The sequence below is a fragment of the Notolabrus celidotus genome, chromosome 14, assembly GCF_009762535.1.
Source record: "Notolabrus celidotus isolate fNotCel1 chromosome 14, fNotCel1.pri, whole genome shotgun sequence".
Taxonomy (NCBI): Eukaryota; Metazoa; Chordata; class Actinopteri; order Labriformes; family Labridae; genus Notolabrus; species Notolabrus celidotus.
The window spans coordinates 15,071,238-15,095,821 of NC_048285.1; the positions used below are offsets into that span (position 1 = coordinate 15,071,238).

Genomic DNA, 24,584 nt, shown 5'->3' on the forward strand with positions numbered 1-24,584 from the left:
CGCAAACCTAATCACAACCCTAACCCTAATCACAACCCTAATCACAACCCTAACCCTAATCACAACCCTAACCCTAATCACAACCCTAACCCTAACCCCAACCCTAATCACAACCCCAACCCTAACCCCAACCCTAATTACAACCCTAACCCCAATCCTAATCACAACCCTAACCCTAATCACAACTCTAACCCTAATCACAACCCTAACCCTAACCCTAATCACAACCCTAATCACAACTCTAACCCTAACCACAACCCTAATCACAACCCTAACCCTAATCACAACCCTAACCCTAATCACAACCCTAACCCTAATTACAACCCTAACCCTAACACCAACCCTAATCACAACCCTAACCCTAATCACAACCCTAACCCTAATCACAACTCTAACCCTAATCACAACCCTAACCCTAACCCCAACCCTAATCACAACCCCAACCCTAATCACAACCCTAACCCTAATCACAACCCTAACCTTAATTAAAACCCTAACCCTAACCCCAACCCTAATCACAACCCTAACCCTAATCACAACCCTAACCCTAATCACAACCCTAACCCTAATCACAACCCTAACCCTAACCCCAACCCTAATCACAACCCTAACCCCAATCCTTATCACAACCCTAACCCCAATCCTTATCACAACCCTAACCCTAATCACAATTCTAACCCTAACCTTAATCACAACCCTAACCATAACCCTAATCACAACTCTAACCCTAATCACAACCCTAACCCCAACCCTAATCACAACCCTAACCCTAATCACAACCCTAACCCTAACCCCAACCCTAACCCTTATCACAACCCTAACCCCAACCACAACTCTAACCCTAATCACAACTCTAACCCTAACCACAACCCTAACCCCAACCCTAATCACAACCCTAACCCTAATCACAACTCTAACCCTAACCCCAACCCTAATCACAACCCTAACCCTAATCACAACCCTAACCCTAATCACAACCCTAACCCTAATCACAACCCTAACCCTAACCCCAACCCTAACCCTAATCACAACCCTAACCCCAACCCTAATCACAACTCTAACCCTAACCACAACCCTAATCACAACCCTAACCCTAATCACAACTCTAACCCTAACCACAACCCTAACCCTAACCCCAACCCTAACCCTAATCACAACCCTAACCCTAATCACAACTCTAACCCTAACCCCAACCCTAATCACAACCCTAACCCTAATCACAACCCTAACCCTAATCACAACTCTAACCCTAATCACAACCCTAACCCCAACCCTAATCACAACCCTAACCCCAATCCTAATCACAACCCTAACCCTAATCACAACTCTAACCCTAACCCTAATCACAACCCTAACCATAACCCTAACCCTAATCACAACTCTAACCCTAATCACAACCCTAACCCCAACCCTAATCACAACCCTAACCCTAATCACAACCCTAACCCCAACCCTAATCACAACCCTAACCCCAACCCTAATCACAACTCTAACCCTAACCACAACCCTAACCCTAATCACAACTCTAACCCTAACCACAACCCTAACCCTAACCCCAACCCTAATCACAACCCTAACCCCAACCCTAACCCTAATCACAACTCTAACCCTAATCACAACCCTAACCCCAACCCTAATCACAACCCTAACCCTAACCCCAACCCTAACCCTAATCACAACCCTAACCCTAATCATAACCCTAGGATTAGGGTGAGAATTATTTTGTAACAGAATAAATGCACACAATTGGGCAATTATAAGGCTTCCCATAAAAACACCGTAGTAAAAGGGTTTTCAACACACAAACCATTAGTTTTTTGCAAAAAAGCAGAGTAGAGTCAAAAGAGCCCATTTTCCAGGTGTTTTCCAGTACTGGAAAACTGGTCAACTGTTTTCCAGGTTTTCCAGGTTTTCCAGGAACCCTGGTTTGTAGAAATTTGTTTAAATCATCATTTATTTTAACCTCTAGGAGAGCCATTACTGGATCACTGTCCAGGTCTACAAGTTTCCTGCTAATCTCATCAAACATTTGTTGGATGAATGTCCTTTGGGCTTCTTTAATTAACAAGAGCATCAAGTCAGAATAACATGTAATTAAAATGGCTTCCCGTGTAGTTTTGAAGTCATCATTGGATCAGTGGTGGAGTAAATCAAAACGGTACTCAAGTAAAAGTACTGTTACTTTATAATGTTGATTACTCAAGTAGAAATGAGAGTACTTGTAGAAATACTTGAGTAAGAGTAAATCAGTACCTCAGGAATAACTACTCAACTAGTGAGTAGTGAGTAACTTGGAGTAGTACTGTATATAAAATTGTATTGTATTGAAAATGCTAATAACAATGGGAAGTGTAAATGTAATGTGTCACCTCTGCATGGGATAAATACTTTTCTCCAGTAGCCAGATTGTAATAGATAGTAATAGTGTTAAGGTGATGTCTAATAAAGTTCTTTTTGAGGTGTTTCAGCAAAAAGTACTTTCCAATCTGAGTTCTTTGGGGAGACGGTCAGTGTTTCATCATCCAGTAGGGAGGAACTAGTAAAAATACCTCTTACATCCTCCTCAGAATAAGAAATCCAATGGGGTTCAATGGTCTCAAAAAATGTGGGTGAACAACCACTCAATGTATAGTCAGATGAAAAAAATCAAGATTGATGCCCACGATGCCAGAATACTGGAAAAATGTATCATCAGAACCAACAAAGCATGAAGTTCATACTTTGTATGATGGAGGCAAAATATTAATGGCATGACAGCAGGCTTTCTATGGCTACAACCTACAAGGACCTTCATGACAAAGGAGCTCAGGAAAACCCAGGAATCAGTTGTTTTGCACTCAAGTCTTGCCTCTGACTGGGCAGAGTCAATCATTGCCAACCATAGCTCATTGTGTGGCACCTAGGGTGTCCAATGATGTGGGTGAGGGAGTTGGAGGTGCCACACAAAACACCCCTAGGAATGCTACTGGCTATTACAGCAGGTGTTCCAGACAGTCAACATGCACTTACATGAATGGACAAAAGTACACCCTACACATAGTACCATACAAAAAAAGGGTTTAAACACAAACGTAACATTTGAACTTTTATAGAATAACGCAAAAAAGATCAAACATTGTCAGTTTATGACTGCTCAAACACACAGTTAGCCCTACACAGTCTGACAACAGCTAACATGCAGAGACTCTCCAGCAGACAAAGATCTTTAGTCACATGCTCAAACGCTGGCACGATCTCTGACACACAGCTGCAGCCCGGCTCAGCAGTGAGCCGTTGTATGTGTCCATCTGCAGCGAACATTTATGACAGATGGGAGATGCTTTGAAGAGCCCTTGGCCATTACACCTCCCAAAGGAGCAACTACCTGGAACAACAAATCACTCCTCTGTTCATTTCTCCTACTCTTCCATTTTTGCTTCCTTCTCTTCAGGCTCCTGGCACAGCAGGGGCGAGGTTTAACATGACACGCCGCTGTAAACGACAAAACCGTCAGGCACATGAGAAGAAAAAAAAAGACAGGAGATAGGTGGATTGGAGACAGATCTACACAGGGGATTTAGATACATTGGCAGATAAGAGTGAGAGAAGTGATGATATATATGTATATGGGGAAAGGAAGGCATCAAGCCAGAGATATGCTGTGGGTATGCATTATCCATGTTGTTAGAAGATTGGGCTCAGCTTTCAAAAGCTGGCATTACAGAAATAAAATAACACATTCAGGGGGAAAAAAGTCATTATGATGCGTGTAACTGCTCCAGAGTAAATGTTTTAACTCTTGTTCAATCTTCTGATTGCGTTCTGCATACTGCATTTGGAGGTTTTGCATCAGAGTGTGTTGTCAATTGAACAGGGCCGTCATTAAATGGAGAGCAGTGGTCTTAGTCAAGGCTGCCTTTCTGAATTAGGGTAAAAAAAAAAAAATCAAAAGATGCAATTATTCTTTTAACTGCATAAATTGGAGAGTTAAAAAGGCAGCACAATTTCAGTGACAGAAATTAGTGTAGTTGTGCTGCCTGCCTGTGCACTTTGCCTGGCTTTTAAAGTGAATTACATGTGAATGAATCAGTCAGTCCCCATCAAAAGCGAGGAAATATGATATACTGTGTGTTTTTAAAGCTGTGAATAAAAAAAGGAAATTAAATGTGTGAATATAGTGATATGAACTGCACTCTAGTGGAAAATGAATATCAAAGATTTCACTCATTTGAAGAGAGTAGTAAATAAGGTCTTCTTGCTCCCACCATTTCCAATCCAATCCACTTTATTTAGAAAGCACATTTAAAAAAACAGCTCGTTCCACAGTTTGGGGGCCACTGCTGAGAAGGCACGGCCACCCCTGGTTTTCAGCCTGGTCTTAGGGACCACAAAAAGCTGCTGACCTGTAGACCTCAAAGACCTCGCAGGGGTGTAGCTTTGCAGGAGGTCAGTGATGTACTGTGGGGCGATTCCATTTAAAGATTTAAAAACAAACAATAAAATCTTAAAATGAATCCTAAAATGAACAGGGAGCCAGTGGAGGGAGGCGAGGATGGGGGTTATGTGCTCTCGCTTACAGGTGCCAGTTAAAAGCCTAGCAGCAGCATTCTGAACTAGCTGAAGGCGTGCCAGGGAGGACTGGTTAACGCTGACATAAAGTGCATTGCAGTAGTCTAGTCGAGTCAAAATAAAAGCAGGTATAACTCTCTCAAAATCATTAAAAGATAAAACCAATTTAATCTTAGATAAAAGTCTCAAGTGATAAAAACAAGATCAGACAACGGAATTTATTTGTTTATCTAATTAAACCACCATTTGCCAACCTTGTTCTAGTTAACCACCAAAAGGCTGTCGTAACTGCTTTGCAAGTCTGACCTGATAATTTCTCACTTCACCAAACCACCAAGTTATCAGCTTTCCCCTGCATGATGACAGGTTCAATCCTTACCAAATATCAACCAGTGGCGACTGGTGAGAATACTTTTTGAAGGTAGTGGCTGCGGCTACTTTCACGCTGTTTGCATTTTTTAGACAGATTTTATTTTAGGTCTTGTACACCTATACCTTTCATAATGCTTTGTTGTCGTCATTTTATAAAAGCAAAATGGCAAAGCAGTATAGGTCATTACTCACACCACATCCAGTTAGCCGAACCAGGAGTGGGAGTTGCCACTGGTGTAAACTTGTCTTTGGTCACCTGCCTACAGCTAAATTTGTAAAGTTGATTGGTCCAGTCCAAGCTTCTTTGTCCTCTTTATTAATCTAGTGTACGCCTTTTGAAAAGGTAATTTTTCAAAGAAGCAACTTAATTGAAAATTGCCATGTAGACAGTAAGCTGTGCTGTTGTTTAACTGTGCTGGTGTGTACAGAAAGAACCAATCTTGTTAGAGATTGGACGCTCACAGAGCTATCTATGTTAAGGGCTATGCTAAGGAGTTCTTGGGACAGGAGCCTCAGGTCAGCTCACTGGCAAAAGTTTCAGGACTCACATGGACACCCATTTGGCCTGTGCCTTGCAGCCAGGAAGTATATGGCCAAATATAGACTGATTGCCCGCACAGACAGCTACCAATACATTAAAAGATACATTTTTAATGAAGGCTGACAGGTACTTCCAGACTACCAGGCGCACTGTTAAAATAGCAAACGACTTCAACATATACTAATTGGATAATGTTGAAGTAGACATTCTTCTTCTGTAAAATGTAAATGTTCTCTCACTGATTGACGGTTCTGCCTAACTCCCATTAAGGGTGTCCAGGAACTCGTGTTTTAGACAAAACTCACATTTACTGGAATTTAATTGAGATCAGCCATTATTTAGGAGGCCAGTTAAAAACATGTCACAGACCTGGAAACATTCATCTGTATCTTTGACCTAGCGTTGACAAAGACGAGAGCAAGCCAAAGAGCATGCGCCAGCGGACACTGTGGCCCTATCAGATCATTGTCCTACATGAATTTCCTCAAAACCATCGTTTGTATGCATGATTATGACCCAAACTTCTGACTCTTGTTTCAAACATCTGGAGCCTGATAATAAGCTTAGAGGACAGACACAAAAAGTCATGATTTTACCTCTCATAACAATTCTGCCAGTCTTTCCATCATAAATTAGGGACTGTTATATTTGGGAAATTTTAAACTACTTCACAAACAAAGCTGTTGCCACAAATCCACAGCCAGTAAACATCATACTTTAAGAGTTATGTTGAGATAACTTAGTGTCTTGCTGATGATTTATATGGCCCTGAAAAAAAGGGAAAATTAGAAAGGTGATTGGTTAGCGGTCAGAATTATAATTTGCATTTGTGAACACCAAGGAAATCAATTTCAAGCCCAGTGAGTTTGTGTGTGCGTGTGAGTATAATGATGTGAGAGCATGTGACAGAGAGAAAGCAGTGGTTGAAAGGTGAAGATGGCCAAAGTGACAGAGACAGATAGAGATTTCAAAAGGCTAGCGTCTCTTATCAGCAAAGGTCACTCAAGCAATTACGTGACACATTGATTTATATCCCCTGAGGCAAACACTCCTACAAAAGCAAGTACAACACACAAACACCCACAAGCACAAACTCAAATTCTCACATGCAGACCTTGTATCAATCTGCTGCCCACCCCTAATTATTATTGTTTTTCTGTGGAAGTCTTGTGGTCAGCTGAGATCATTAAGGTCTTGGCCACTGGGGTTGGGCTGTTTTTAGTACCTCTTCTAACCCTTTCTTACATCCTGACACACCACTTTGCTCATCATATTAAACATCAGTCAGATATTCTTCCCTGCAGGCAGCTCTTATGTGAACCTCCATGGACTGAAAGCAAATGCATAACAGCTCCACTTCTTATGTAGCAGATGTATGTGCACGTGTGTCTGTGAATTCTTGTAACAGATGTTCAAGGTGTGTAAATGAAGGTTGATAAGATCACATGCGCTGGCAGAATTGGATTACAGGGAATTTTCTCTCACATTAGACTTGCACTGGAATGCATTACTGCTGGTAATGAAATAAAGGCGCGATGGCCTGCAATGCCCTTTGTGATATCAAATCTCTCCCTGTTGTATGCCGTGTAAATTTCTGTTCTAAGGTTGGAAATTCAATTTTAGAAATAGTTTTTGGTCAGAAAGAAATAGACCTTTTAATTACAGGCTTAAGCCTGTGTTGTTTAAGAAAGACCAGATTAACATTTTGATTATCAGTTAAAAGAGAGCAACCCAAAAAAATCTCATAATTGGTCTCAAGCTGAATCAATTGCAGAAAACAGAAAGATAAAGGGCGATCAGATCCAGTGAAGCACTGTTTGAAAACCACAGCAGCTGATGAGTACAACTATGCAGAAAACCAAATCACTATGTAATCTGGCAAAAAAAAGAGCTGAACCTGGTTCAACTTTTACAGATCACAGCTGCGGAGGGACCATTCCATCAATGCAAGCACACACTAATGACAGGTTACTTTGAAAGAGGAATTCAGTATGCTCTCTGTTCACCCTCTGACCATCATTGTTACAGGAAAAATCATTCTCAGGTTGTGTTTTGAATGGGTCTGTTGTCTGTTATAAACCGTCAAATTTGTGAATCTGTTAATCAAACTGCAAGTTCTGGATCATTTATAGTGTTGCTTCATCGATATAGCCACCTGCTTTGTTTTAACAAAGAGCTGTTTTGAGGCTGAAGCTCTTTAAGGTTCTACAATCATAATAGCTTTATCATTGTATCATTGTTTGGATTTTAAGCTAAATGATAATGCCAGGGTGTTACTGACATGTTTAATGTGTTATGCTGAATGTATAATCACCATGTTCACAGTCTTATTGTACTGTGTAACCAAGCTACAATTATCTAATAAGACCTATAAAATAAAATAAAAATATACCATAAGTGTTAATAATAATAATAATACCTAAGTTTTATATAGCGCTTTTAAATAACTCAAAGACGCTTTACAAGAGAGACAAATAAATAAATTCAACTGTGCTGTGCAGAAAAGGTGCTATTTTCGGAATAAAATAGCTTTTCAGTTAGCATACCATAAAAATGCCTTTGAGTTAGGCTTTTAAAAAGGTTCAAACAAAGGCCTGTCTCAATTAGAAGCCTGTATGCATGAACTGTTTTCTGGCACTCCTTTTGTGATGTTGCTGTAGCTAAACTCGCTACATTTCTCTTTGGGGTAGCTTCAGTGTAATAAAGCTTGCTTTAATGTATATTAACTAGTTGCCTAAATCTAAATTTTACAAGTAGATTGCCCAATAGTTGTATTTGTTTTAGGTTAATAGAAAAAATTGCTTTAACATGCTGCTGGTGCCAAAAGAAGAGTCCGATGATTGCCGAAGTCATTGTAATTCATTCTCACAGCAACTTTATCGCCATACCAAAGCTGTTGAGACATTTCAGTTGTAAACAGAGTAATGACCCGGTGACAAACTGACAGACATTACCATCCACTAAGCAACTTTACTAATGCGGCTCTCTCAGGAACCCTAACAGTGGTTTGATGTTATTATGTCTCTTAAGTTACATTTTGCACCTCTATTTAAAGCTTTAAATATTGTAGACAGCAAACAACACCTTCAAAAGACTAAATGTCAGCCTTGTTAGATCAAGGTCTGAAATTATAAAGAATCTCAAAATCCCCTCTGAATAAACCAGCAGAAGAAAAACTGTCAGTCAGAATGATAAAAAAGATACCCTTTCAAACCTGTTTCATCATTTCATTTAGTCAGAAAGTCTTGAATAAGTTTGAAATAGGCTCTCTGGTTGTTGCACTAAATTGCCGAGTCCAAACCTTGTCATCCTGTACTATTACCTCCTTACAGCTCCACAGAGCAAAACTTCAAGTATCGTCTCATGCCTGATTCAATCATGTCATTTTCAGTCACATTTCTCTGCCACTCTCCCAAGGGCAAAATGTGTGTACTTACCAGGAGGCGAAGCAATTCTGCTCTGCCACAAAGCCAAAGCTAACCACCTGGATGATTGTACACACACTCTAAACATGCACTAAACAGCACGTATGTTTGAATGCATACACAGGCCAGCTGCATGGATTATTAAATATGCTGTCTCCTGCAGTGAGCCCTGGTTTCTCATGGCGTCTGTTCCTCTTGGCACACAACGCTCCACTAGCACGTTGGAGAATTTAGCAACACACATACAGTCACATTCATTGGAGATCATACAAGCATACAACTCACAGCTTGAAAACATCCAGATCAATGATAGGCAAATGTGCTCTTCCATGAGCACACAATGTCACACCTGCATACAGCAACGCTTCCACATCTACAACCAGCTTTGACCACACACACACAAACACACACTGTCACTTCAGGTGACAGACACTGTATTTTATATGACATAATTACCTGAGGCAGTGTTATACAATTACTGAGCCTTTGAGTGGATTTAATTGACTTCAACTGATTCATTAGTTGAAAACAATGGATAACTAATTGAATTTAAACTCCAAATGCAAATAGGGTGGAAAAGCAATGAGTTTCCATACTAAGCCACTACTGCATGCACACTGACAAAAGACGCACGCGCATGCACGCACGCGCATGCACGCACACGCGCGCGCACGCACAATTTGCATTATAGTGTTTCAAGAGAGACAGGAAATGGGGGTAGTAGAGAGTAGGGGAAGACACGCCGCAAATGGTCAAGACTGGAAGTTGAACCAGCGACCTCTGTGACGAGGGCTATAGCTTGCATATATGGGGCTTGTTTGGACCACTAGGCCAGGGGTTCCCAATGGGAAGTCGCATGGTGTCTTCTTTAATGTCATATTTTAGCCATTGTTGTAAAAACATCAACAAAAATAGCAATTCAAATACAAAATAAAACCTTGCAAATACAATCTTTTTTATAAGTATAATACTTAATGTAGCATGAAACAACATTTGATCACTTGAAAGGACAGTGGGGGTCGCAAGTCTTTGACACCAATATTTTGGGTATCCTTGGCTGAAAAATTTGGGAGCCCCTGCACTAGGTCAAAGTTACCCCTACTATGATATTTTTATATTTCACTCAGAAATCAGGCTCATCAATAGCTATTACTAAAAGGAAATTACAGAGTGACTATATGACACGCTGATGGTTCAAGTTGTTTCAAGGAAAGACCAGTTCAAATTTACAGGGTCCATTTGATTGGCTTTGCTTTAAGGATTTGAACATCTTTGACTACTACTACTACTAATAATAATAATAATGTAAAGTAAGTAAATTAAAGCTGGGGTTGGTAGTCAGATTTAGATACACTTTTTGTCATACTGGTTAAAATGATCTTTATGTCCCGATGGCAATCAATACATAATGTGTTCCTAAATAAGAGCGAAAAAGCTGCTATCTACAGCCGGAGTAAACCTGGGAAAACACCAACCAATCACCGTTTTTTGGGTGCCAACATTTTAAACCATTCAAATCCCGTCCTGCCGTTCTGCCCGCCTCCTGCGCGTACATTTCCCCGGCGCGCCCCTCTCGCTCGACCTCAGGCCTGTCCCCTCTGACCCGATGAGGTGCTTTGCTCAGGACTGTAGTCTGGATCAAAGTCTAGCTCTCACCACGGGGGCTCTGACAAGCAAAAGAATTAATGACATTTAGTAAGTCCTATAGAAAATGTAGATGTACTGTAGCGTCCGTCTGGACGCTGTAGGGATGAAGAGCCGATTCGTGAACACGTTGAGCTTTACTAACCGGTCACTGTCGGCCGTGATCACATCACCCAACAAAGCAACAATCAATGTTTGAATGAATGAAAAACTTCTCCTCTTTCCCGCTCGCCTCACACACTCTACACCTCAGTCTCCTGATGTCTTCACTGACTGTCAACACTGTAGGAATTAAGAACATCTAGACTGAACACGTTTAACAAACAGTAGAGCTGTTACAGTATTATATGTGTTATAACTTTTCTCCTGAAATTGTGTCACCAGTACAACTGTATAATGCTAGTATGACAGTTGTGAGTACTTACAATAGCCATGTTTGTTTGTGTTTTTAACTTTCACAATGATAATGTTTTGGTGAGGACCGGTTTTGAATCAGTCGCCATCATATGGTCGCAAGTCAGCGGCGCTCGTGCATGTGAGCAGGGGCGTCGTTTTGGAGGACCTCCGAGGGGAGGAGGGGAGGGGTTAGACGGAGTCATGAGGAAATGCTACGTTGAAATTCATGCCAGTTTTCCGAGACTACCAACCCCAGCTTTAATAAATACCTCTAGAAATAGTGAGCAATATTAAACCAATGCAGCACATCAAGGCAATAACAACTCAATAACAACATTTCCCATCCTCAAAATTGTTGATTGTTAATTTCACTTTAGTCCATACTAGGGGTGAGCACGACTAAGGATTTGCTTAGTCGAATCTGATTCATCAGATTTTGCCCATAGTCGACGAATAGTCGAATGTTTGTTGTTTTTCCTTATTGACCCAAAGTCTGCATGATGGTGACCGCATGACAATATTACGCATAACCCTTTACAATTAAGAGACTCATAGCTTAAAGTAAAAGGGACAACAGAATATTATAAGTATAAAACTTAGATTGTTTTAATCTATATTGCAAAAACAACGAGGGGATGATGGAGAGAAAACTCAAATAAGTCCACCATCCGTTAAACATCGAACAAAGCGCCGTTATAGAATAAGGAATCAGGAGATATTTAAACAGTGTTCGCACAGCGGAGAGCAGTGCTGCAGAGGGTAGTTTGTCCAACTTAAGGCTAAACATGTTTATAATGTTGAAAATCAAACCTGAACCAGCTAGAGGGTTTTTAAATACCTTAACAGTACCTTTTAAAACTGTCTTTCATCGCGTCTTTGTCCGCTTGAGTCTTTTCAAATTGTACGCGAGGAAAACCATCATGTGTACGGGCAGAAGTGCGCTCCTTGCTTTGTTGACTGTAAATCCTGTCTTTGGGAATATCCTCTCTGATGTCGTGGAGGTGGATGGGATGCTCTGGATTGTTTTCAAGGCTTCGGACAGCTTTGGGTATTCCTGCTCGTTCGTTTGGCCCCGTACAGTTTTTGTGTGGTCCGGTAATCCTTGATCTCACAGCCCTCTTCATGAAGCTGCTCTTCATCTTCATCACTATTTTTTAGGATCAACTGAAGTTTTATTTCCTGACATTTTGAGCTACCATGAACGTAGAAAGATTTAAAGACCAGCTGAGGTACGTCTGCTCCACAGGTCCCTGCTAAATGATCCACCTTTAATTACCAGGGGAGATTTAATTACCACTTTAAGGAGATTTAACACTTCAAGAGCTGTTCTCAGAATTACATTAAATAAGTTTATATTTATATAAAAATAGGATATATGAGACACTATTTTTACGGGAAACAGGAAAATAATGTAGAATTAGACATTGAGCATCCCCATGGTTTGAATGGAATGATCCACATTTCATATGCAAATATTCGACTCTGAGATTGGCACTCGACTAAGGCTTGTTAGAACGAATCGTTGAATATTCAACTATTTGGGGTCACCCCTAGTCCATACAGAAAGTTAAACCAATTAATTTGTTATCTTTGACCTTTCTTCAACCATGAGACATGGCGCATTATACAGGGAGTTAAAAATGTTGTCATGTTCTATATGACAAGACTTAAGGATGAGCCACATCTTACAGCTTGGATATCTTACAGTTTCTTAACCACTACAGTATAAATCAACATGCAAAACAATCACTGGAGTAGATCAGAATATCTTGTTGCAATCCAGTGGCAATTTAAAGTTAAAATTGGAATAAAAATATATTTCAACATTTTTCAGAGTAGGCAGGTAGAGGTTGAAAATGAAATATATACCGCATTCTGATACACATAGATCAAGATTTGCATTCTACAGTAAAATGTAATATATGCCAATATGATATACAAGAATGAAACCCATATACAATTTGTACGACAAGAGTTCGCTTCACATATCCAATAAACCAGAAACACTGACAGCATGTTCATTGTGCAACCTCCATGAATACTATTGATGCTCTGCAAATATTGCTCACAATACTTTGTGTTCCTGATTGGCAATTCTGCTTGCTGCTGGTTAATTTCTGCAGCTGGTCTGAGAAACATATCAAATCTGTCCATGGAATTGGATTCTAAGTTTAATTTGCTCTGTAGAATTACTGTTTGCCATCTCAGCTTGGTGGGATTCTTTCCATTCCTGTACCCCCTCCCTTGATTGTGTTGTAATGGAGTTGTCAGAGGGGAGAGTGGGGTTTGGCAAAGACCTGGGTACACACTGTACTACTCGCTGGTAAACTTGAGGAGGGGAATGTAAATCTGTGGTAATACTACTGAACATGTTCTCTCCATTGCCATGTGGCTGCACAACAAGAGTCTGCTGGGTAATGATAAATAATGGCATAGGATAATGACTCCTCAGAGACATTAAGAATGCTTCCTCATCATAATTATTTTGCAGTTCTGTCAATTATGCCCCCCCTCCAGTATTTCATAAAGTAATCATTAGTATGAACCAGAAGTATGACAGACTGAAGACCAAATGGAACAGAAAATGGGAGACATGGTGGCAGCAAAATGAAATTAATGTCTTAGATTTATCTAAGGCCTTTGATACAGTTGATCACTTTATTCTTTTACAGAGGTTAACTGATATGGGTTCTCGCTGAAAACAGTTTGGTGGTGCAATTAACAACCTACAAGCTGCATTTAATACAGTTCAGTTGAATCTTCATGAACTAAGGCTGGTTTTAAATGCCAACAAGACTAAGGTGATGTACTTCTTGAAGTCTAAGAGGACAGTGAAAGATGACTCAGATTTTTACTTTTGTAAATGAGGTGATTGAATGTGTCCCAACATTTAAATATTTGGGGTTTCTCTTAAATTAAAATCTGTCTTTTAATCATCCTGAGGGTGAAGTTCGGTTTCTTTTACAGAATTAAAACCAGTGTTTTTCTTTTGCTGCTTGAAAAGAAGCTAATTCTGGCAACCTTTGTATTTGTAATTGACTACGGTGATATTCTTTATGCTTAAAATGTTGGACTGTTGTTTCTCTCTAGTGAACTGTAGGATACTGCACACATCACTGTATCTTGTATAAAATGGTATACTTGTCTTCCTTACGCAACAGAAGAATGGAGCATTGGTATGTCTTTCCCTACAAGGTCATACTCCATGATCTGTTGTCTTATTTATGGTATTTATTGACTCCTAAAGTTGTCAGTGGCTGTAATGTTCAGTCCCATGAAAATTGTGTTTTTGTCATTCCTCTGACTCGCTCTTTGGTAAAAGTGCTTTTAATGTTTTTGCTTCCTCATCCTGGTCTGAGCTACAAGGTCACCTAAAACCGGATTATTTAATTCTATTGGAGGATTTTGAAACTAGGGTAAAGGATAATCTGATCAGCTTGTGCACAAGTTTTACTGCTTAACACTGCTTATTAATAAATTGACATAATAGTTACTTGTTATTGTATATTATTTTACCTTGTTTGCTTTGTGAAACTTTTTATGCTGCTGACTTGGCCGGGACTCCCTTGCAAAAGATACTTTGTATCTCAATGGGAATATTCCGGGTAAAATAAAGGTAAAAAAAAAAAATGATTCTTCATCTGACTATTAAATAAAATATTTAAAGTAATATTTGAAATCTAAGTTACAGGGGTTAGTGTAAATCTTAAACTGATGCCTTTTCATGACAAACAAAGTGAAGTGAGTCTATCAGCAAAAAGATTGATTCTTTCTTTATACTGAATTTTACTACTTCAGAGTTCTTTGAGGACAAAAGAGTGCACATATGTACATTATTCTGGCGTTTATTAGGACAAGGGGATACAGCACGATTCCAGGGCTGTTATGGTAACCTTAAACTAGTAGTAGTAGTATTGCAGTCTTTTTCCTGGAAAAACAGTACAGATTTTGTCCAAAGGGGTCACCAGAATCAACAAGAAAAGTCTGCATAGTGCCTTTAAAGTTAATTCAAAAAATGATATAAACTTTGAACTAGAATGACATTTCGACCTAAAAAAGATTTAAAAAAAAACAAAAACGATCAAACAAAAACTGTTATCGCTTCTCTTTGCATAGATTATGAGTTTTTGAAATTCCATGTCAATTTTTGATTGAATTGGGTAGATACATGTGTATCCCTGGTATCATTTCAATGTGTGGCAAGATATGTAAAGTAGTGTTGGTATATGATCTGTGGACTGGAATAATTGTTATTACATGATTAACTGATATAATTGGTCTGCCTGTCATTGTTGATTGCTGCACCGGGAGACAGCTAACTTTGATTGGCTTCCCTGTGTGAGTCACATCCTCCTCCAATACTTCTAGTGTTCATGTGTGTGTGCGCGCGCACGCTCGCACTCACATGTCTTGCGTGTGTATTTTCATCTGCATGCAGCAACAACCAATACCATCACTTTGCATTAATATATATTCAGATGCAATGTGAAATATGAGAGGGAAATAAATCATATTTGAAATATCCATCACAAGCAGGAGTAGACTAAATAAGGGAGAAGGAAGGCGGTTTGATGCATGGATGAGCGAGGAGTTTTTTCATTTCATTTTCCTCGCTGTAATTCTCATTGCTCTACTTCTTTATGGACATTTCAATGACGGCTGGGGCCATCGTGAGGCCATGCATCAAATAAGGGATCCACTTTTCAATAAAGCCAAATCAGTGCTCACTTGAGTATGAATATGAAGAAGTGAGTTTATTGAAAGGCACTGCTTGGTACAGTAAAGTTCTGACACATAATGCAAAATAAAGTGGTCCAACATTGAACTGAAATTGTTGAAACATTTGGGAGTTGCTAGTATCTTCTCCTTTCAATAGTACACAGGGAATTGTTATACTCTTGAAATTTCAAAAACACTTAGCATGTTTATCCAGCTACACTGATATGTGGAGTATAGTACCGCATCTCACAACAAAGTGCTACAGGTATTGGTATAGGTGACAACTAGTCCCCTGGCTGCTCTTATATTCACTAGCAAGGACCACGCCACACAATGTTATTGACTGGCCTGCACAAAGTCCTGACTTGAATCCCATCGAAACTCTGTGGGGTGAACTGAAGACCAGGGTCCATGCCAGAAGACCATCAAATCTGGAGGAGCTTGGAAGGATTTGCCAAAGAAGAATGGGCTGGGATTCTTCAGGAGATGTGTCAGAGACTTGTTACAAACTACAACAAACGACTGCATTATGTTATCCAGCAAAAAGGGTACACAACTGACTGTTAGCATCAGGGGGGGGCTAATAATTTTGACCCTGGTATTTTTTTTTTTTTGTGAAATAATTTTGTTTCTGTGTGCAAAGTAAAATAATGTAAGCATCCAAAATAAAACTAAGATGTTTGGAAAAGCTGTGTTAAAAATTCATTGATCTGTTTAACCGCACTTGGGATTTTTTTGAAAACTACTTAAAATTTCATAGGGGTCTAATAACAACTGTACCTAATCCAACATGTTTGTGTGACTGTGTTTGTGTACGGTGACCACACAGAGTGATGGATGTAGCTGCTGTGCATCATTTTCTGCTCTTCTCACTCCTATGTACAATAAGGACGTATTTCACTCCTTCCCTTTTCCTGCCCTCATTTCCTTCTTGTCCCACCTTTACCCACATTTCCCTCTGCAGGATTAATAAATAATTTATGATTCTGGTTCTGATTTTTACATCGCTGTGCTTCAGTTCATAATTCACAGATTTATGTTTCCAGAGTGAGGAAAAGATAAAGTCACCCCTGAGCATATATTTTTGCTCCTGTTCTTTAGTTGAGTTGAATTTTGAGAACTTTGAATCTTGGTCTTGACAAAACAACGCTGTCTTTTTGTTTACAGTGTTGATTACACCTTAACCACAGATTTCCACACCATCAATGACCAAACCACCAACAAAAAACCTTGGTTTCAAAGCAAAGTACTCTTCTTGGAGATGGCGATACCTCATTCAGGGAGCATGAATGGGTGTGACGCGGGTGGGGCAGGCTGTCCACGGAGTGCAAGCGGCGCTGCTGCAACTCCTGGCTGTGGTCTGACTGCCCTTCCCTGAGTGAAGGAATACTCTGTATGGAAAGTTCATCGTATGGATCATCATTGGAGGTGTACAGATGAAGCTCTATGGTGAGTTAGTCGCTTTTTCTTTTGTCTCAAAATCTGATCGGTGATGCTTGAAACATGGTCTGTCTTTCTTTGAAGAACCACAGACAAACAGTTGGAGTAGGCTGGCTACATTTAAGTAGGCTTGTCAGGTGATTGAGGGTATGGTTTAGGCGTGGTTCTGCACCCGAATTTAAGTTAACACCTTAACTTCATTTATGCCAACATACTGCACATGGTAACTTTTACAATTTAGTAAAAGTTCAGTGTTGAGGAAATAGCATGCCCTGTATGTCATGGAGCAGAAAGTATTAGTAATGAGGTTATGGTTATGTGCATTGTGTTTAAATATCTGAAAAGCAGTGAAAGAACTGACTTTCATGTTGGCTCGAGGACTGGAGAAAAAAAAAAACCTCTGCTCAGACAGAGGACCAGAATACTGAGGATCCGACCGATCTAATAGGTATAACTAAGGTATATATTTAGAAGACGCTGATTTATTTAGCTAAAGATTTGAAATGAATACCCTGTTTGGAGGGAAGAGATGAATTTAAGAAATAAGTCTCATTGAGCCAGTAAATGTACAGTATGTCATTTTTTTAAAATGTTCTTATAAATTCAAGATGGCGGCGCGTACGGGTGCAGCGGCTCTCTGCTCTCCAGTCTGGTTCCTAATTTCATTGTATGCAAGTCACGCAATGACAATAAAGGCATTCTATTCTATTCTATTCTTGCCAAAACTAAAAAATATGCTGGCATTCATAACTTCAATCAATTTTGGAATGAGCTGTTAATTTTGTCAGAACCAGTGAGAGAATGTATTTATGCTAGGGCAAGACTCAAACAGAAAATAAGTGCAAAGACTCTTCTGTGGTCTTTTAGCTCCCATTGACATATTTTGCTCTGATTGCTCAAGTCCATTAGAGGTAAATAAAGTAAAAACTATATTACATTATATTATATTATATTATGTATGCATGGTCACTTGTTGAGATACACTCCATATGGATGTATGTGCAAGAAGAATAGAAATAAAGTTGAGAAAGAATAGCAACAATGTCAAATTAAACTACATTCCTACATCGATGAGAAGTTGGAAACTTACAGCAACAGAACACTTTGAAGATAAAATTAAAACTTGATCCTATTTCTAAAGACCGACTAAAAGTTTCCCCTTTTTAACAATATAAAAAAATATGTATTGAACATGTTCTCTACATTGGCCTTATGCCGCAAGCAGAGCCCTGTGAGCATTTGGGATCATGAACATTTTTCAGAAGCTGTGAGGAGAGGGAAGGACAGGCAGGTGATCTGAATAAATGGTAAAATGTATTATGCATTTCATATTGAACAATGGTCCCACCGCTTTTATTTTTCATTTCCACTTCAATAACAAAAGGCTAGGATGAAAAAAAGAAAGATCTATCATACCTTCTTCGGCGCTCTTTCCATTTTTGCTTTTTTTATCCCCTTGATTTCCGGCAGCCTAGGGCAAAAGAACGTGGTAGATGTAGCAGTGATTCTGTTTATTACAGCTGTCAGTCATCACTGTAATTATCAGCAGCAATAGGGAACTGCCTGCACACACCACGACACAGAGACATACACGCGCATGCATAATCAATCATGTGTAATTATGGTGTATAGGAGGAGGTATCTTGCGGCCAGTAACGTGTTTGCATGGTGAAAGTCACAGCATGACAGAATAATAACCATCATTAAGGTATAAAGACAGAGGCCTGTAGTTCTAACAAATCTTGCTTCCTCTACCCATCATTAACTCAACTGCGAAGGTGTCTGTGGAAATTGTGCATGTTCCTTTGTGTCTGTGCACTTGTGTGAGTGCATGTAAGCTTGAATGACAGACTCTGTGATGTATCATGTCAGACCATGTCCACGTGAAGTCCTCTTTAAAACAAGTAGAAGGGCTTTCAGTGGCTTTCTCTTGTTTTTTTTTTAATCTTTATCAAAATGAGGGAGTGGATGCAAACACAGTGGACAGATAGTGAGATGAGGGACGTCTTTAGTGAAAAAAACAGCATGTACATGTCACACGGTGGAGGTAAAAAACAATTATAAATGGGTTTGGTTTTATCATGCATGATTTTGAGGGGTTTTTATCTGCTTGTTATAATCACCAAGTTTATTTTTAAGGTGTGATTTTATTCTTGTTTTTTATTGCACGATCTTAGGTTGAACTGTGTCGTCTTTGTGAAATTTGTTTGTTTTTACTTCTGGCTGCAAAATAACCATATTAATGTACTGCACCTGTGAAGCGCTCATTTTAGTTGATTCACTTTTGCCAGGGCCAATGAATGTGGCGATTGGTGTGGCAAAGAGGTGAGACTCCACGCATACGAGCAAGTGAAAGGTGGAGAGAGGATGGCACAGGAGGAGATGAGACAGAGGAAAGGATGGCGCAGAGTAACAAGAGATACAGTGAGACGGAGCCAGAAAAAACAGCTGTAAAGATCAAGAAAAGAACAGTCCATCTGGAAAAGAAACAGTTTAAGAACGGCGGCAAAGGAAGCACAGTGGAGTGGAAGGCGGTGTCAGGAAAGAGCAAGTCAAGAGTGTTACAACGCAACATAAACGCAGCGGCAGAGTGAGGGGCTCTGCCTGGGCTGTACGTTTGTTTGTATCTACACCATAGACTGTATAAAATATGGACGTAGTATCTGTGACGTCACCCATCTGTTCCTGTAGAGCTGCTTTGAGACCAATCGTCGGCGGCAGCCATATTGCTTCTGTCGAGCCAGTGTGACGTAAAGAGGAGCCTCCTAGCCATCAGCTGCAGCGTTACCGCAGGCAGCTGTGCCTCTCATTGGAAGGGAAAAATTATTTTTTCGTGGCAATAACTGGGTTCAGATGTTTGGCAGTTCATATTATTTTGTTACAGTCAAACCTGATTGAACCAAGGTTGGATAAAGAAGAGGTTTAATACCTTGCAGCTAAAGACTCTGCTGGTGTTTCAGTGTATGGTGTGACCCTGTTAACTGGTGACTGTCAGCCAAGTACTGATGAGTTTATTTTTATATAGCAATACACAATAAACTAGGATGCATTCGGGTGGGACTCTTTTAATGTTTCAAAAGCTGTTGTAATCGCCACAGTCACTGACACGCTTGGTTGAATGTCACCAGTTAGCACGGTCACTCTTAACACCAAAACACTGGTTGCTCGGAAACAGTCGTAATCCTGTCTGTATTCTGGAGAGCTTGAATCCGTGGTGGAGTATTGATTCTGACAACCAACCACAGAACAACCAGACGCTGCCAATAAATGCCACTTCCGTGCACACACCTCTTCGATGACGTAGGCTGTAAATGGGTGTATTATTTCATCAATTAATAATCCGACATGTATGATGCATGGATGCAGTTTTCAGTTTAAAGACAAATTGTTTAAGTCAGACTGAATTTTCATGAAAAATACAAGCACATGTTAATGTGAGCAACTTTGTGAAACTGTGCATGGTCAGTTTTACTATTCCGTGTATGCTTCTTATCTCGTCATCTGTGTGCGTGTGTGTGTGTGTGTGTGTGTGTCTGTGTGTGTGTGCGTGCGTGCTGGTGCACTGTCTTTTTGTTGTAGAGTGAGTTTCCCTTTGTTGGACATGAAGGGTAATTGCAGCTTTTGTTGACTGTTGGAGGCAGGTGGTGAGCCATCTGGTGACGGCAGGTAAAAGAGAAGGATGGCGGGGCTTCGGGGACAGACGAGTGCCGAGTGGCGGAGGAAGGGATGGATGCACCCCTCCATCAATCACACATGGATGAACAGCAGGCACAGGGGCAATGGGAGAGATTGGAGGATGAGGGTGAGGACAGAGGAATGAATAAGGGATAGAGATAAAAGAGGTGTTATGCTACTTTGAAAGTTGTCTGTTCAGTATGTGTGGACATGCACAAGTGCGTGGCTGTGTACATGCTTTTGTGGAAGCCAAGGGATAGTGAGTTAGAAGGTTACAAGAGGAAAAGCAAAACAGAAGGTGATAGCAACAAAAATATATAAGTACTGGTAATAAAAAGTGTTGCACATTGTGACTGAAGTTCTGAGATAACAAAGCCACCTCAGTGGGTGTCAGAGGCCTTAAGGGGCATACGCCAATTGTTTTGTAGGCCTTCTGTGAAATGTACACAGTATCACAAAGTAACTTACAAGTGTGGCATCAAGCCAGAGGTTCACACCCTAACTAGTGGCTGTGAGGTAGGAAATCAGTCAAGAAAAACCTGAGTGCCAGTCCACAATGTAGAGAGAAGGTAAAAAGGAAAAAACAAACTCATTGGCAACTTGCATCACAAAGTCAACAGCAGAAAATCCCATCTAAGATCAATCTACAGGAATAATACAAAAAATAAGTCTTGTTGAGACTTTATACCCGAAGTAAAAGACGTGTTAAACAGGCCTGTGACCAAATGCTTTTGTCCTGATTTGATTTTGTCATGATATTTGGGTGCCACTCTAATTTATATAGTAGGTCAAAAATATTTAATACAAGAGGTATTGCAATTTGATAGTTGAGATCATCATTAATTTTCCTTTGTAAAAAAAACAAATTTAATAATACAATATTGGAGTTAGTTTAATATTATAATTGATATTTCCAAAAACAATGTACATCACATTCACATTTTTGGGTGTTCCTTTTTACCACATGCATTTTTCCTAGTAGCTATTATAACAGTCAGCAGCAACACACAAATATGTGTTCCCACAAATTGACTATCATGTACCGTATGATGATCTTCTGATATATGTCCTCTTGGTTACCTGGGTGACAAGTCCCACCCCATCTTAATATAACTAACTGAAGTGATTAATTCCCTGTAGCAGCGCTGGAAAAGCGAACCAAACATTCTTAAGGTACTTGGTAATGCAGTTTCTCTTAAGCTACCCACTTATCTGAATGAAGTGCACATGGTGTTGGGAAGTTTCTATTGAGATAGTATGCTGTACATCTGACCCTTAAGAACAAGCACTGTGATATAAGGGTGATGGTGAACAGCCTAATATCAATTAAAAAAATCTAAATTCCTTGGCTTGGTTTCTAATAAAAAAAAATAAAAAATTACATTACTGCATTTATTCTCCTCTTTGGCTAAGAAGTTTAGTAAAGCAGTAATCTGAGAAACCAAGATTTACATTAGAAATAGAGCAGACCTGAAGTCCTTAGTGGTGATGTACACTTTCTTTGTAAGGTAGCTAATATATTAAAGGCTTTCTCTGAAAATCTGAATGCTCATTATGCTAGCCCATAAGCTAATGAGCCTACTGCTCATTAAAGGTGTTGTGAGACAGTTGCAGAAATTGAACACAGGACAGCAACCTGGTACAAGTTTACCCTTGTAAGAAAATAAAAAATAACAGATGATAATATATCCTCAGTGATAAACTTTATTCATTTGTCAAGTAAAAGAGACTGACGGAGGATTGCAAAGAGTTTAAGATTACTGTCAACCTGAAAGGTTTTAGGTTTTTGAGCCCTTTTATCAGTTGCTCTCAATTTATGTCAGCTGTTTAAAGTGAATGGATAATGACGCCACATCGTCGGCATCTTGAGAAGTACTAATCAGAGGAAAAACATACATTTTGGAAATTATCCAATGATAGAACTATTACTTCTACTACTACTACTACTACTACTACTACTACTACTAATAATAATAATAATAATAATAATAATAATAAAAACAATTTCACTCTACATATAAATGTGTGTATATTATATTATTTTTTGTGTAACAGAAATCTTAGCATCAATTTTCTGTATATTCTTATCTGCTGTATTTTGCTGTTTCCCTGCAATTCCCTGTATTCTGCGATCCCAGGATGAGTGCAGTACATCGATTTTATATTGAATATGTAGAAAGCTGAAATCCGTGAAGTAGCCAGTCTCGGTCGAAGAAGTTGACCTCCATCACATCACGCATTTAATGTGGTCTCAGAGGCTCTGGCATATACTGTACAGCCATTAAATTATCATACTGTCTGCACTTCTAAGGTATATTCTTCTTCAATGAATTTGAAGTATGCGCACTGTTTCAAATAAGAGCCTTCAAAACCCCACATGAAATGGATGTAATTTCCCAAATTGAGTGAGGTGTTACCAAACAGGTGTGTGTTGACACCAGAGATTATTTTGGGCTTTATGTAAATGCAGCCTCGAGATGTTTGTATATTAACAGTATTTCACTCTTGGTGAACTTTGCGTGGCAGGTCTTTGATTGGCAGGGCAGTTATGAATAAATATGCATAAAAATGTTGAGTTGGGATTTTTGGGCAGGTGAGGAAAAAGTAAAGAATGGGTTGGAAAGGAAAGGAAGAGGGAGTAATTCAGGGCAAACATTGTTAAGCATTTCTTTGTGAGACATTCATAATGTTAGAATGTGAAATGTTACACTTATTTTTGTTCGGTTTAACATTTGCTGATTTTAGAAACTGTTGTCCTGGTGGTTAAATTTTGCAATCTCATAGACCCTGCATCTAAAGGTTTCAAGTTAAGCTAACATCACATCTTAAACACGGAGTCCATACACAAAAGAGCAACTGCATGGAGCCCCTGAAGTCCTGCAAAAAGGATAATTTTGTACCTTATAGACAAGTTATTATTCAGTGCACACAAGTTATTAACTTTAGCACACCAGAAAACAAGTCATGTAGGAAGTGGTCACTTCACAAGTAATAAGCTATAGAAAATGCTTGAATATGGAAAGCAATATTTTAGCCTACTTTGGTCTAGCACTGCCACACCATAGAGAAAAACATTAGCGTTATGATCTAGCTAGAAAGGCATAGTTTGGTGAGCCACTTTTTATGCTACAGCAAATCATATTAACACTGAAGTGTCTGATTTTATATTCAGAGGTTATCTCACACATTCCCCATGAATAAATGGCAAATAGACTGGTATTCATTTGTATTATTTAAGTCTATCTCTGACGACTCAAGTGCCTTGCCCAAGGACTCACTGGCATGTGACTGCAGGAGCTGGGATCCAACTGCCAACCTACTGATCTTTAACTAACTGATCTTTCAAAAGGAGGAAAATTAAATCTCTTTCAACCAGCCAGTGCATCCAACCAGTATCTCGTTCACTATGTTATAACTTCATAATATAAAAATACACCTCATGGGAATTACACTGTTCTACATGATTAAAATGTTACAAAAATGTTTGTGTTGTATGCCCTTTCACATCATATTTAGCTGAACTGTGCAGCCACACCTCATCAACCACTGCATATAGAAAAATCTATTCTAGTTCTTATCCTTCTGATGCCTCGGCAGCAGAAAGATGATTCAGTTGATTCTTTAGCTTTGATGTGCCAGGGGATATCCAGAACAGACAGCTCCCATATGTATAGACTGGTAGTTATATATCCCCAGCTTGTGTTCCCCTGTTCCATGGAGAGGATGAGAGAAACAATACAAGCCATACGGGAAAAGTTATGACACAAGTCATCATCAAACAACTGACTGACAGAATGCCCTTCTGTCTATCTGCCACAGTTTGT

The 24,584-nt window shown here is 39.5% G+C and overlaps 1 long non-coding RNA gene across 2 annotated transcripts in view; it reads right to left on the reverse strand.

Moving 5' to 3' along the window:
* Positions 1–3,138: 3,138 nt before the first annotated feature.
* The window catches only part of LOC117825570, a 48,715-nt gene continuing 27,269 nt past the window's right edge, over positions 3,139–24,584 (reverse strand). Inside the window, exons 2-3 of one of the 2 annotated variants that reach the window (XR_004633870.1) lie at positions 18,502–18,556; positions 3,139–3,471 (exon numbers count right to left, since the gene is read on the reverse strand). This is a non-coding gene — a long non-coding RNA (uncharacterized LOC117825570). Of the gene's footprint in view, positions 3,472–15,659; positions 16,155–18,501; positions 18,557–24,584 lie in introns of those variants that run through there. The other variant, XR_004633869.1, reaches the window with a different exon arrangement.